At 35.4% G+C, this 12,753-nt stretch overlaps 1 pseudogene; it reads left to right on the forward strand.

The window, feature by feature from the left end:
* Nucleotides 1-11,590: 11,590 nt before the first annotated feature.
* LOC114048091 lies at nucleotides 11,591-12,233 on the forward strand (annotated as a pseudogene).
* Nucleotides 12,234-12,753: the final 520 nt, after the last annotated feature.

Raw genomic sequence — 12,753 nt, forward strand, 5'->3', positions numbered from 1 at the left:
GCCTTGCCTGAGCACCCCCAATGAACTACGCTCCTCTCCCAGTCCAGCGCAATATACCTTTCCAATTAACCATCTAGGTTGCCTTGGGCTGGAAATTTATTTTACTCTGTCTTTTTGTGGAGTCTGCTGCTTTTGAATTTGTTTAGAGCCATTTTTTATAATTATTTGGGGGGATTTGTGGGAGAGCTCAAGCAAGTCACTGGTTTTACTCTACCATCTTGGCTCTGCCCCCAGAATCTTATCCATAAATTACTTCCAGTCAATAAAAAGAAAACGAAGGACATACTTACAGTCATTCTTTATTAACTATATATAAATTCTATAGCTATGTGTGAATCTTGAACTACAACTTTATCTGTAAAAATCAATGAAAGCCCAAATTATGCTGTTAATAACTATGTAATATATGTTGAAATAATATTCTAGTTAAAATTGAGCACAAAAATTATAAGGTTTCTATAATAAATTTTCTGTGATCATTTCTGACCATAGTCACCTAGCACTATTATCTACAAAAAAATCCCATGATAGTTAATAGAGAAGCCCAGTTGGAAATGGGGTGGAAATGAAAAGAATTCAGGCACTATATGGGTTAAAAAATAGAGGAAGAAAACATTTTTTATTTAAGGAGTTTGGCCTGGGAAAGCAATGACTGCTCCCTTTGGGTTGATAGAACTCAGGGTAAATTAAATAAGTATAAAACTGAATGATAATAAATGGAGCACTTCCTTAAATATAAAATATGACTTAAATATCAAATAAGCACCAAAAAAAAAGACTGGTTACAACTGCATTAGGTAAACTCAAGAAGGCATAAAATGAGAAGTGCTCCCCAAAAGAAGTAGGCAGGCAGACTACTTCTGGGAGCCAAGATGGAGAAGTAAAGAGTAAGTTGCTAGAACTTTCCCTTATTGACCTCTGGGAAAAAGAAAAAAAATAGCTAGAACACAGCACCCCAGGAATAATCCTCAAAGAGTGGAGCCAGCAGAGAGGGAATGAAGTAATCTTTTAAGCAAGGAAACTTAAGGATCAGTAAGAAAGGTCCCTCTCAGTAGGTTAAAGGGAAGCACGTTCCAAGACAGGAAGCATCCCAGCAAGGCAGTAACAAGGCCCACCTCAGCAAACCAGTGAGAGATCCTGAACCCCAGCATGGTGGAGCAGGAAAATGCCAACACCAGGACCCACCCCATGTCCAAGCATATATCCAGGAGAACCAGCAGACTCCAGCTTAGAGAACCATCACTTGCACCAGCATAGCCTTGGTTACGTGGGCAATCTCCAGTGGTCAGGCCTCCCTGTGCTTCAGTGTAGCCACAGGGAAATACAGAAAAATAACCACTTGGTCTTAGCCCACGCTAGACATCACCACCAGGACTCCAACAACAAATAAGCTTCCAGACACCTACAGCCTTCAGCTGCCAGCACCTGGGGACCCAGTACAGAAAGCCAGTGACCAGGCACCTGGACCCCAACACAAAAAGCTTGGGACAGTGCCCCCTATGCCTTAGAAGCAGAACTCAATTTTAAAAGTCAGGAAATAGGCAAACAAGATAAGCAAGAAGAAAAAATGAATACTGACCATAGATTGCTTTTATAGTGACAGGGAAGCTCAAAACATAAATTCAGAAGAAGACAATATTGTCAATATATCTATATCCAAAACCTCAAAGGGACATAAGAATTGGCCTCAAGCCCAAAAAGCTTTCTTGGAAGAGCTCAAGAAGGATTTTAAAAGTCAAATAAGAGAGGAAGAAGAAAAATTGGGAAAAGAAATGAGAGGTATGTAAAAGAAAGTTAACATCTTGGAAAAGGAAGGTCAAAAATTAGAGAAAACAATGCTTAAAAAGTAGAATTGGATAAAATGGAAAAGGAGGTGCAAAATCCACTGAAGAGAAGAACTTCTTAAAAAGCAGAATTGGCCAAATGGAAAAGGAAGTGCAAAACTAAATGAAGAAAACAATTACTTATGAATTAGAATTGGGGGAGAGTGTTCTGGGAAGGTGGCAGAGTAGGTCAGAAAATGTCAAGCTCTCAAGATTTTCCTCCATTGTACACAGTAACAGCAATATTGTAATGACAATCATCTGTGAAAGACTTAGCTACTTTGATCAAGACAATGATTCAAGACAATTCTAAAAGACTCATGATGAAAAATGCTTTCCACCTTCAGAGAGAGAACTGATGAATCATGGGTACAAATTAAAGTCTAGTTTTCTCATTTTCTTTAAAAAAAATTTTCCTCCACAAAAGAGATAAAATAGCACCTCTAGGTAAACATAGAGTGGTGAAAATAAATAAGAGTATGGGCACAATAATGGTCCTTCTGGGAAATCAGAGAATATCTGAAGAAAAATCCCAAAATGAAATTTCCTCCCAGTGAAGAGTGAACACCTCTGGGCTTAGGTTCTCTTAAACAACAAGTAGTAAGCCCTGGGGTTAGCTGGTTTGGGATGCTGCCTCAGCCGTAGCCACAGGAACTTTTACCCCTGGGACAGTGAGGGGAGCTGGGCGTCTGACCTGGAGAAAATCAAGGGAACCTCAGCTGACAAGGAATGCCCGATTTAACTCTGTTGTGGTGAGTGGCAGTGAAAAGGATCCAGCACACACCTGGTGAGTACAGAAGCAGCAGGACAGGGACACCACTGGGCTGTGGGCACTTACAGGAGGCTAGAGGTCTTGGTTTGAGTTCAAGGTCAAAGGTGAGAGCTGAAGATTATCAGAGGCCAGAGGCACCATCCCATATACTCCAGGATTAGAGGTGATTATAAAAACTAAACTATTACTCCCCCAAAATAAATGCACAGGCAAAGGAGAAAGAATCCATTTATAGACAGCTATTATGGGAATAGAGAAGATAAGGGTTCATCTACATAGGAGGATACTGAAACAGAGAAACTCTGTTCAATCCCAAAAAGTAATGTCAAATGGTCACCTGCCCCAAAAGAGCCCATTGAAGAATTTTTTAAAAAAAAGATTTCAAAAAATGAATAAGAAAGATTGAGGAAAAACTAAAAAGAAAAATAAGAACAATCCAAGAAAAACAAGATTATGAAAATAAAGTCAACTAATTACGAAAGAAGATCCAGAATCTTAAGGAAGAAAATGACTCCTTGAAAATAAGAATTGGGCAAGGGGAAGCCAGTGAAGTTACAAGAGATGAAGAAATAACAAATTATATATATATATATATATATATGTATGTATGTATGTATGTATGTATACACATATACACATATGTGTGTATATATGTGTGTATATATGTATATGTGTATATATATGTGTGTGTATACACATACATACACATACACATACATAAAAGACAATGTGAAACATTTCATAAGAAAAACAACTGATCTGGAGAACAGATCGAAAGGAGAAAACATATGAATAATTGGACTACCTGAAAGCTATGATCAAAAAAGAATCTTGATACTATAATACAAGAAATAATGAAAGAAAATTATCCTGAAGCATTACAACAAGAGGGGACAGCAGAAATGGAAAAAAAAAATCCACTGATCAGCACCTGAAAGAGATCCTACAAGAAAAATTCACAGGAATATTATGGTCAAATTCCAAAATCCTCAGCTCAAGGACAAAATATTATGAGCAACAAGAAAAAAAAAACAATTTGCATATAGTGGTACCACAACTAGAATTACACATGAACTAGTAGTGGCAACACTAAAAGACAGCATGTCTTGGAACACTATATATCAAATTGCAAAAAACACAAAACAAGAAAAACAAAAAACAAAAAACCCACACACAAAAAAAAACACAAAAAAGCACAAAAACAAAATGAAACAAAAAACAAAACAAAACAAAACAAAAAAACTGGGCTTTTGACCAAAAATATTATATCCAGCAAATCTAAGCATAATTTTGATTGAAAAACAAATGGACATTTAATGAATTGTCAGACTTTCAGGACTTAAAAAAAAAAACAAACACACACACACACACACACACACACACACACACACACACAAACCAACCCTGAACTCAATAAATTTGACATACAAGAGCCAAGAGCAATATAAGGTACACACCAATGACCAATTACAAGGAACTCAAAAAAGACAGAATGTTTACATTATATGTATGTAAAATGTAAAACTTATGTCTAAGATTATTATTAGTAATTAGGTAGCTTACAGGAAAGATTGGGCTAGACCTGAGTATGATACAACTTCAAATAGTAAAATCATTTAAAAACAGCTAAAAGAGTAATTATATTACACAAATGAGGTGCAAGAGGAAGAACCAATATAGAAGAATTAGTTGGGGGAGGGGGACTATTAGCTCTAGAAACTTACTTTCATGGGGAATGGGTTTAAGATGGAAAAATACATATATATCTAGAAAAGTATAACAGTCTTCTAATTTAGAAAGAAATAAAACTCTAAGAGGATGGGAGGAAGGATAAAGGAGGGATCTTTAGAGGGGAAAGTGAGGAAATAGATTAAAAGAAGGATGTAGAAGGGTGTTTAGATTTAGAAAAATGGGAGGATAAAGGAGGGAATGCCACAGAGGGGTAGGTTAAGTAATAGGAGGGCAAGGTAGCAGGCAGAAGTAAAGTAGAGGAGTTAGGAGAAATAGGAAATAAGAGATACATACAAACATAATTAACAATGATTAGGAATTGAATCTCTTATGGAAAGTATATTTTTGCATATGTATGTATGTATGTACATATACATGTGTGTTTGTGTATGTATATGTTTATGCATATATCAATATCTATATATGAATATATTCATGCTTAATTGTAGCCTTGGTATGGGCAACAGGGGAGAAGAAAGGGGGGAAAAAGAACAAAGAAAAAGTGTACAGCAGAGAACAAAAAAATATACAAGGAAGCAAAGAAAAGATGGACAGCTTTCAGCATAACATGCAGAATTTAACATATAGGCTTTCTTGAAAAGAGAAGTTGTTTCTATATATTCTGAATCCTCTCCTATGTTCTGCTCTGCATATGACATTTTTTTTCCTTATTTTATATCTAAGTTTGTAATATGTTTCTTTTTCTTTTCCTATGCATTTCAATTCTGGTGTTTGTCTAAAATTTAAAAAAAAAACAGAATTGAGCAAGTGGAAGCTTATGAATCTATGAGACATCAAGAATCAATCAAAGAAAATCAAACTAATAAAAAAAAAGATGAAAATGTAAAATACCTCATTGGAAAGACAACTCACTTAGAAAACAGATCCAAGGGTAGTAACTTAAGAATTATTGGTCTACCTGAAATCTATGATCAAAAAAGAAAAAGAGCCTGGATAGCATCTTTCAAGAAATTATCAATGAAAAGTAAGCCTTGAGGTACTAGAACTAGAGGGTAAAATACTCATTGAAAGAATCCACAGATCACCTCCTGAAAGAGATCCCAAAATGAAGACCCCAAGGAATGTTGTGGACAAATTTCAAAACTATCAGGTCAAGGAGAAAATACTGCAAGGAGCCAAAAGAAACACTTTAAATATCATGGAACCACTGTCAGGATTACATGGGTCCTAGTAGCTTCTATATTAAAGGATCAGAAGGCTTGAAATATGATACTCCAGAAGGCAAAGGATCTTTGATTACAGCCAAGAATAAAATACCCAGAAAAATTAAGCATAATCTTTCAGAGAACAAGATGGACATTCAAAGAAACAGGGGACTTCCTAACTTTCTTGATGAAAACAACAAGAAGTGGAGCTGAACAGGAAATTCAGTCTTCAAATATAAGACTCATGAGAAGCATAAAAAGGTAAACAGGAAAGAAAAAAAACATGATGTCCAATAAGGTTAAACTGTTTACATCTCTACATGGGAAGATGGCACATGTAACTCTTGAGAACTGCATCTTTATTTTGACATTTACAAGGGATAGACATAGACAAAGGGGTTAGGTTTACTTTGACTTTGATGTGATGATAAAAAATCTAATGAAGTGGTGAAAAGTATAATGGGAGAAGAGGAAAAGAGGAGGCAGAACAGGTTAAATTACATCACATGAAGAGGCACAAAGACATATGAGAGTAGAGGGAAAGAAGGGAGGGAGATGAGCATTGTTTGAACTTCATTCTCATCAGATTTTGCTGAAGTAGGGAATAACAGACACCCTCAGGTGTAGAAATCTAATTTCCTTATAGGAAGTAAGAGGGAAAAGGAGAAAGAAAAAAGGAGAAGGGTGATGGGAGGGAGGGAAGATTGAGGTAGATTATGGTCATAAGTAATATACTGATGAGGAAGAAAAGGGAGACAGGTGAGAGAAAAACATAAATGGGGGATATGATGGAGGGAAAGATAGTTTGTAATCATAACTGTGAATATGAATGGGATGAACTATCCCAGAAAATGGAATCTGATAGCAGAATGGATTGAAAAACATAATCCTACAATATGTTATTTACAGGAAACACATTTGAAATAGAGGGACACACACATGGTAAAGGTAAAAGGCTGGAGTAGATTATGTTATATTTCAGCCAAAGTGAAAAAAAAGCAGGGGTAGCAATCCTGATCTCCGACAAAGCAAAAGCAAAAACAATTCTAATTAAAAGAGATAAGGAAGGAAACTACATCTTGCAAAAAGGTACCAAAGGTAATGAAGTAATATTATCACTAAACATATAAGCTCCAAGTGGTACAGCATCCAAATTCTTAGAGGAGAAGTTCAGGGAGTTACAGGAAGAAATAGACAGCAAAACTATAGGAATGGGGGACCTCAACCTCCCCCTCTCTGAACTAGATAAATCTAACCATAAAATAAACAAGAAAGAAGTTAAGGAGGTGAATAGAATTTTAGAAAAGTTAGATATGGTAGACCTCTCAAGAAAACTGAATGGAGAGAGAAAGGAATATACCTTTTTCTCAGTGGTACATGTCACCTACACAAAAACTGACCATGTATTAGGGAATAAAAACCTCACAGTCAAATGAAGAAAGGCAGAAATAACAAATGCATCCTTTTCAGATCAGGATGCAATAAAAATTACATAATAAAGGGCTATGGAAGGATAGACTAAAGCTTAATTGAAACTAAATAATCTGATACTAAAGAATGAGTGGGTCAAACCACAAATCAAAGAAACAATCAATAATTTTATCCAAGAGAATGACAATAATGAGATAACATACTATAACTTATGGGATACAGCCAAAGCAGTTCTTAGGGGAAATTTTATATCTCTAAATGCTTACATGAATAATATAGAGAAAGAGGAGGACAATTAAAAACACTAGAAAAAGAACAAATTAAAAATCCCCAACTAAATACCAAATTAGAAATTCTGAAAATTATAGAAGAGATTAATAAAATTGAAATAAAAAAAAACAAACCTGTTGAAGTAATAAATAAAACCAGGGCTGGTTTCATTAAAACACCAATAAAATATATGAAAGCTTACTTAATTTTATTAAGAAAAAGAGAAAGAAGGAAACAAAATTACTAGTATCAATAATGAAAAGGGTGAATTCACCACCAATGAAGAGGAAATTCAAAAAATAAGTAAATAACTAGAAGCCATTTTGCCCAAATGTCTGGCAATAAATCTGACAATCTTAGCGAAATAGATTAATATTTATTGAAATATAAATTGCCTGGATTAACAGAAGAGGAAATAAAATACTTAAATAACCCCATTTCAGAAAAATAAATTGAACAAGTCATCAACAAACTCAAAAAGAAAAAATCAACAAGGCCGGAGGGATTTACAAGTGAATTATATCAAACATTTAAAGAACAATTATATTAAAGAACAATTAATCTCAGTACTGTATTTTTCAAATAGTTTACTATTTTAAAAAAATAAGTGAAGAAGGAGTTACACCAAATTCTTTTTATGATACAAACATGGTGCTGATACCTAAACTGGGAAGACCCAGAACAGAGAAAGAAAATTATAAACCAATTTCCCTGATGAATATTGATGCAAAAATTTTAAACAAAATGCTAGCAAAGAGATTGCAGCAACTTATCATCAGGATATTCCACTATGACCAGGCGAAATTTATACCAAGAAAGTAGGGCTAGTTCGATATTAAGAAAACTATCAGCATAATTGGCTATTTCAATAACAAAATTAACAGAAATCATCTAATTATCTCAATAAATTCAGAAAAAACTTTTTGACAAAATATAACACCCATTCTTATTAAAACACTAGAGAGTTTAGGAATCAATGGAATTTTCCTAAAAATGATAGGTGACATCTATCAAAAACCATCAGTAATCATTACATGTAATGGGGATAAGCTGAAAGCATTTCCAAAAAGATCAGGAGTGAAATGAGAATGTCCATTATCATCACTGTTCTTCAACATTGTACTCAGAATGTTAGCTTTAGCACTAAGAGAAGAAACAGAAATTGAGCGAATTAGAATAGGCAATGAGGAAACAAAGCTATCAATCTTTACAGATTATAAGATGGTATACTAAAAGAACCCCAAGAATTAACCAAAAAAAAACTACTTGAAATAATTAACAACTGCAGCAAAGTTGAAGGATATAAAATTAACCCACATAAATCATCATCAGTATTTCTATATATTACTAACAAAATCCAAGCACAAGAGACAGAATGTGAAATTCCCTTTAAAGTAACTATAGACAATATAAAATATTTGGGAGTCTACCTGCCAAGACAAACCCAGGAACTATATGAACACAATTACAAAACACTTTTCACGCAAATAAAGTTAGATTTAAATAACTGGAAAAATATAACTTGTTCATAGTTAGGCCAATATAATATAATAAAAATGACAATTCTACCTAAAATAATTTACTTATTCAATTCCATACCAAGTAAACTACCAAAAAATATTTTATAGATCTAGAAAAATAACAACAAAATTCATCTGGAAGAACAAAAATTCCAGCATATCAAAATAATTAATGAAAAGAAATGCAAGGGAAGAAGACCTAGCCATATCAGATCTAAAACCATATTATAAAGCAGCAATTATCTAACCTGCTTGGTACTGGCTAAGAAACAGAGCAGTGGATCAGTGGAATGGGTTAGGTACAGAAAACACAGTAGTCAAAGACTATAGTAATATACTGTTTGAGAAACCCAAAAAATCCAGTTTCTGGGATAAGAAATCACTGTTTGACCAAAAAAAAAAAACTTCTGAGAAAATTGGAAAATAGTATGGCAGAAACTAGGCACAGGCTGACATCTTACACAATATATAAAAATAAGGTCAAAATGAGTATATGATTTAGACATAAAGGGTGATACTATAAGCAAATTAGGAGAGCAATAGATATTTTAACTGTCAGATCTATGGAGAATTGAAGAATTTATGACCAAATAAGAGATTGAGAACATTATGAAATATAAAATTGATTATTTTGATTACAATAAATTAAAAAGGTTTTGCATAAAGCCAAAGGAACCAAGATTAGAAGGGAAGCAGAAAACTGGGAACCGATTTTTATAACCACTGTCTCTGATAAAGGACTCATTTCTAAACTATACATAGAACTGAGTCAAATTTATAGAAATACAAGTCATTCCCCAGTTGAGAAATGGCCCAACATTATGAACAGACTGTTTTCAAAAGAAGAAATTAAAGCTAACTATAGCTACATGAAAAAATGCTCTAAATCACTATTGATTAGAAAAATGCTAATTAAAACAACTCTGAGGTACCACATCACACATATCAGATTGGCTAACATAATAAAACATGAAAATGATAAATGTTGGAGAAGTGGGAAAATTGGAACATTAATAACATCATTAAACTTATCTAACCATACTGGAGAGCAATTTGTAACCATGAACAAAGGGTTATAAAACTTTGATCCAGCAATACCACTTTAAGGTCTATATTACAAAGAGATCATAAAAGTGGGAAAAAGGCCCACATATACAAAAATATTTGTAGTAGCTCTTTTTGTGGTAGCAAACAATTGGAAATTCAGAGGTTGCTCATCAGTTGGTCTCAACAAGTTGTTATATATGAATGTAATGGAATATTATTGTTGCAAAAGAAATAATCAGCAGGCAGATTTCAGAAAAAAAAAACTCAGAAAGATTTACATGAATTGATGCTGAGTGAAGTGAGCCAAACAAGGACAACATTGTACACAGGAACAGCAACATTATGGAATGACCAGCTTTGATGGACTTGGCTCTTCTCAGCAATGCAGTGATCTCAGACAACTCCAAAAGACTCATGATTGAAAATGCTATCCACATCTAGAGAAAGAACTATGGAGTTGGAATGCAGACTGAACCATACTATTTTTTTTCTCTCTCTCTCTCTCTGTTTTTTTTTTCTTTCTTGTAATTTTTCCCTTTAGTTCTGATTCTTCTTTATAATATGACTAACATGGAAATATGTTTAATATGATTGTTCATGTATAGCCTATATCGGATTACATGCCATCTTGGGTATGGAGGGGTAAGAGAAGGGTGAAAATTTAGAACTCAAAATATAAAAGTTAACGCTGAAAACTAAAAGTAAATAAATTAATAAATAATAATGATAATAATAATAAAGAAGTAGGCAGGTAAGGCAAGAAGTTATAGAAAATAAAAAGTTAACACAAGTCAAATGGTGATAAAACTAAAGTAAAAACTGGAATATCGGAATCAGTAAACATGCTAACACTTCTATTTGTGAGAAGAAATAACTGAAATTATTCCCAGAAGGGTTAATTAAAAAGGCAAAATATCACCTTTTAAGAATTATTTCCACTGGGGGAGCCAAGATGGCTGATTTAAGGTAGGGACATCCCTGAACTCTCCCACAAATTCCTCCTAATTCCTTTAAATAATGACTCTAAACAAATGCTACTGTAGCAGAACCCACAAAAAGATGGAGTAAAACAATTTTCCAGCTCAAAACAATTTACAGGGTTGACAGGAAAGATCTGTTGCATCTGGGTAAGAGAGGAGTACATTCCACCGCAGGTCACACCAGTACAGACCTGGACTCAGGAAACAAGGAGCAGGCCTCAGAGAGACGGAATCAGTGGAAGCAGTGGTGATTTCCAGACCTCTGAGCTCTCAGGTGCCAAAGAGAACTTCAAAAGATGGAAGATATGTCTCTCACACCTGAGTGAGAGTGAGGCACAGTCAAGTACAAGCCATGACAGCACAGCACCAGCATAAGCAAATCAGCAGCATGCCTTGTGAGCCACTGAATGAGCATCAACAGCTGCTTTCAGAGCTCTTAGGCCACAGATGGTAAGGGAGCTAAACAACAGAGTAGAAGGAAGTGACAGGTTTCTTTGCTAGCATTTGGGCAACACTCTGTTGCTTTGCCCATACTTGGATTGGGGTCAGAGTCATAGCTAGCAGTCCCAGGGCAAGGAGGAGTATTAGCACACCAGAAATTGTGGTCACAGTGGAAATGGGTCCCTCATCACTTTTCCATGGCACAAAAGAGTGCTTATGGTCACTCACAGAAAAGAGGATAGGCCAGAATAGGAAACACTTCTCCTTGGATAAGAACACCTTAGAATAACTGAAAACTTACAGGTCCCTAGAGGTATCTCTGAAAACAGCTATACCCTCTAGTTTAGAGGCAGAACCCTACTTTAACTAAGAGTTAAAAGTCAAATAACAGGCTTTCCGGTTGGCGGCAGCCATCAGGCAGGCGAGGCGTGAGCCAGGATGGGGGCCTACAAATACATCCAGGAGCTATGGAGGAAGAAGCAGTTGGACGTCATGGGGTTCCTCCTGCCCATGCACTGCTGGCAGTGCCGTCAGCTGTCCACCCTGCACCGAGCCCCATGGCCCACCAGACACAACAAAGCCTGCCGGCTGGTATACAAGGCCAAGCAAGGTTATGTCATCTAGTGTATTCATGTTCTACATGGTGGACAAAAGCGTCCAGTTCCCAAGGGTGCAACCTATGGTAAACCCGTGCATCATGGTGTGAATAAGCTGAAGTTTGCCAGGAGCCTTCAGTCTGTAGCAGAAGAACATGCTGGCCACCACTATGGGGCCCTAGAGTCTTGAACTCCTACTGGGTGGGTGAAGATTCAACCTACAAATTCTTTTAAGTTATTCTTATTGACCCATTCCATAAAAATATCAGACAAAACCCCGACACTCAATGGATCACCAAGCCAGTGCACAGACACAAAGAGATGCACGGGCTTACCTCAACTGGCCAGAAGAGCAGGGGTCTTGGAAAGGGTCACAAATTCCACCACACTATTGGAGGGTCTGGCTGTGCTACTTGGAGAAGGCACAATACTCTCCAACTACATCGGTACCACTAATTGGTGCACATTAATTTGTAAACTTCAATGTTTAATAAACAACACATATGATGAAAAAAGTCAAATAATAGGCCGGGAAAACAAATAAAAAATGGACAAAAATTCTGACCATAGAAAGTTACTATGGTTACAAGGAGAATCAAAACACACTTCCAGAAGAAAATAACAAAATCAAAGCTATTATATATAAAGCCTCCAGGAAAAGTAGGAATTGGCCTCAGGACATGGAAGAGCTCAGAAAGGATTTTAAAAGTCAAGTAAAAGAGGAAGAGAAAAAATTGGGAGGAGAAATGACAGCGATATAAGAAAATCATGACAAATGAGTCATCATCTTGGTAAAGGACACAAAGACACCAAAAAAAAAAAAATACTGAAGAAAATAGCAACTTAAAAAACAGAGTAGGCCAAATGGTAAAAGAAGTATAAAAGCTCACTGAAGAAAATAATTTCTTTTTTTTTTCAAATTTATTTACTTTTAGTTTTCAACATTTATTTCCACAAGATTTTGAGTTCCAAATTT

The sequence above is a fragment of the Vombatus ursinus genome, unplaced genomic scaffold (assembly GCF_900497805.2).
Source record: "Vombatus ursinus unplaced genomic scaffold, bare-nosed wombat genome assembly UNPS02014791.1, whole genome shotgun sequence".
NCBI lineage: Eukaryota > Metazoa > Chordata > Mammalia > Diprotodontia > Vombatidae > Vombatus > Vombatus ursinus.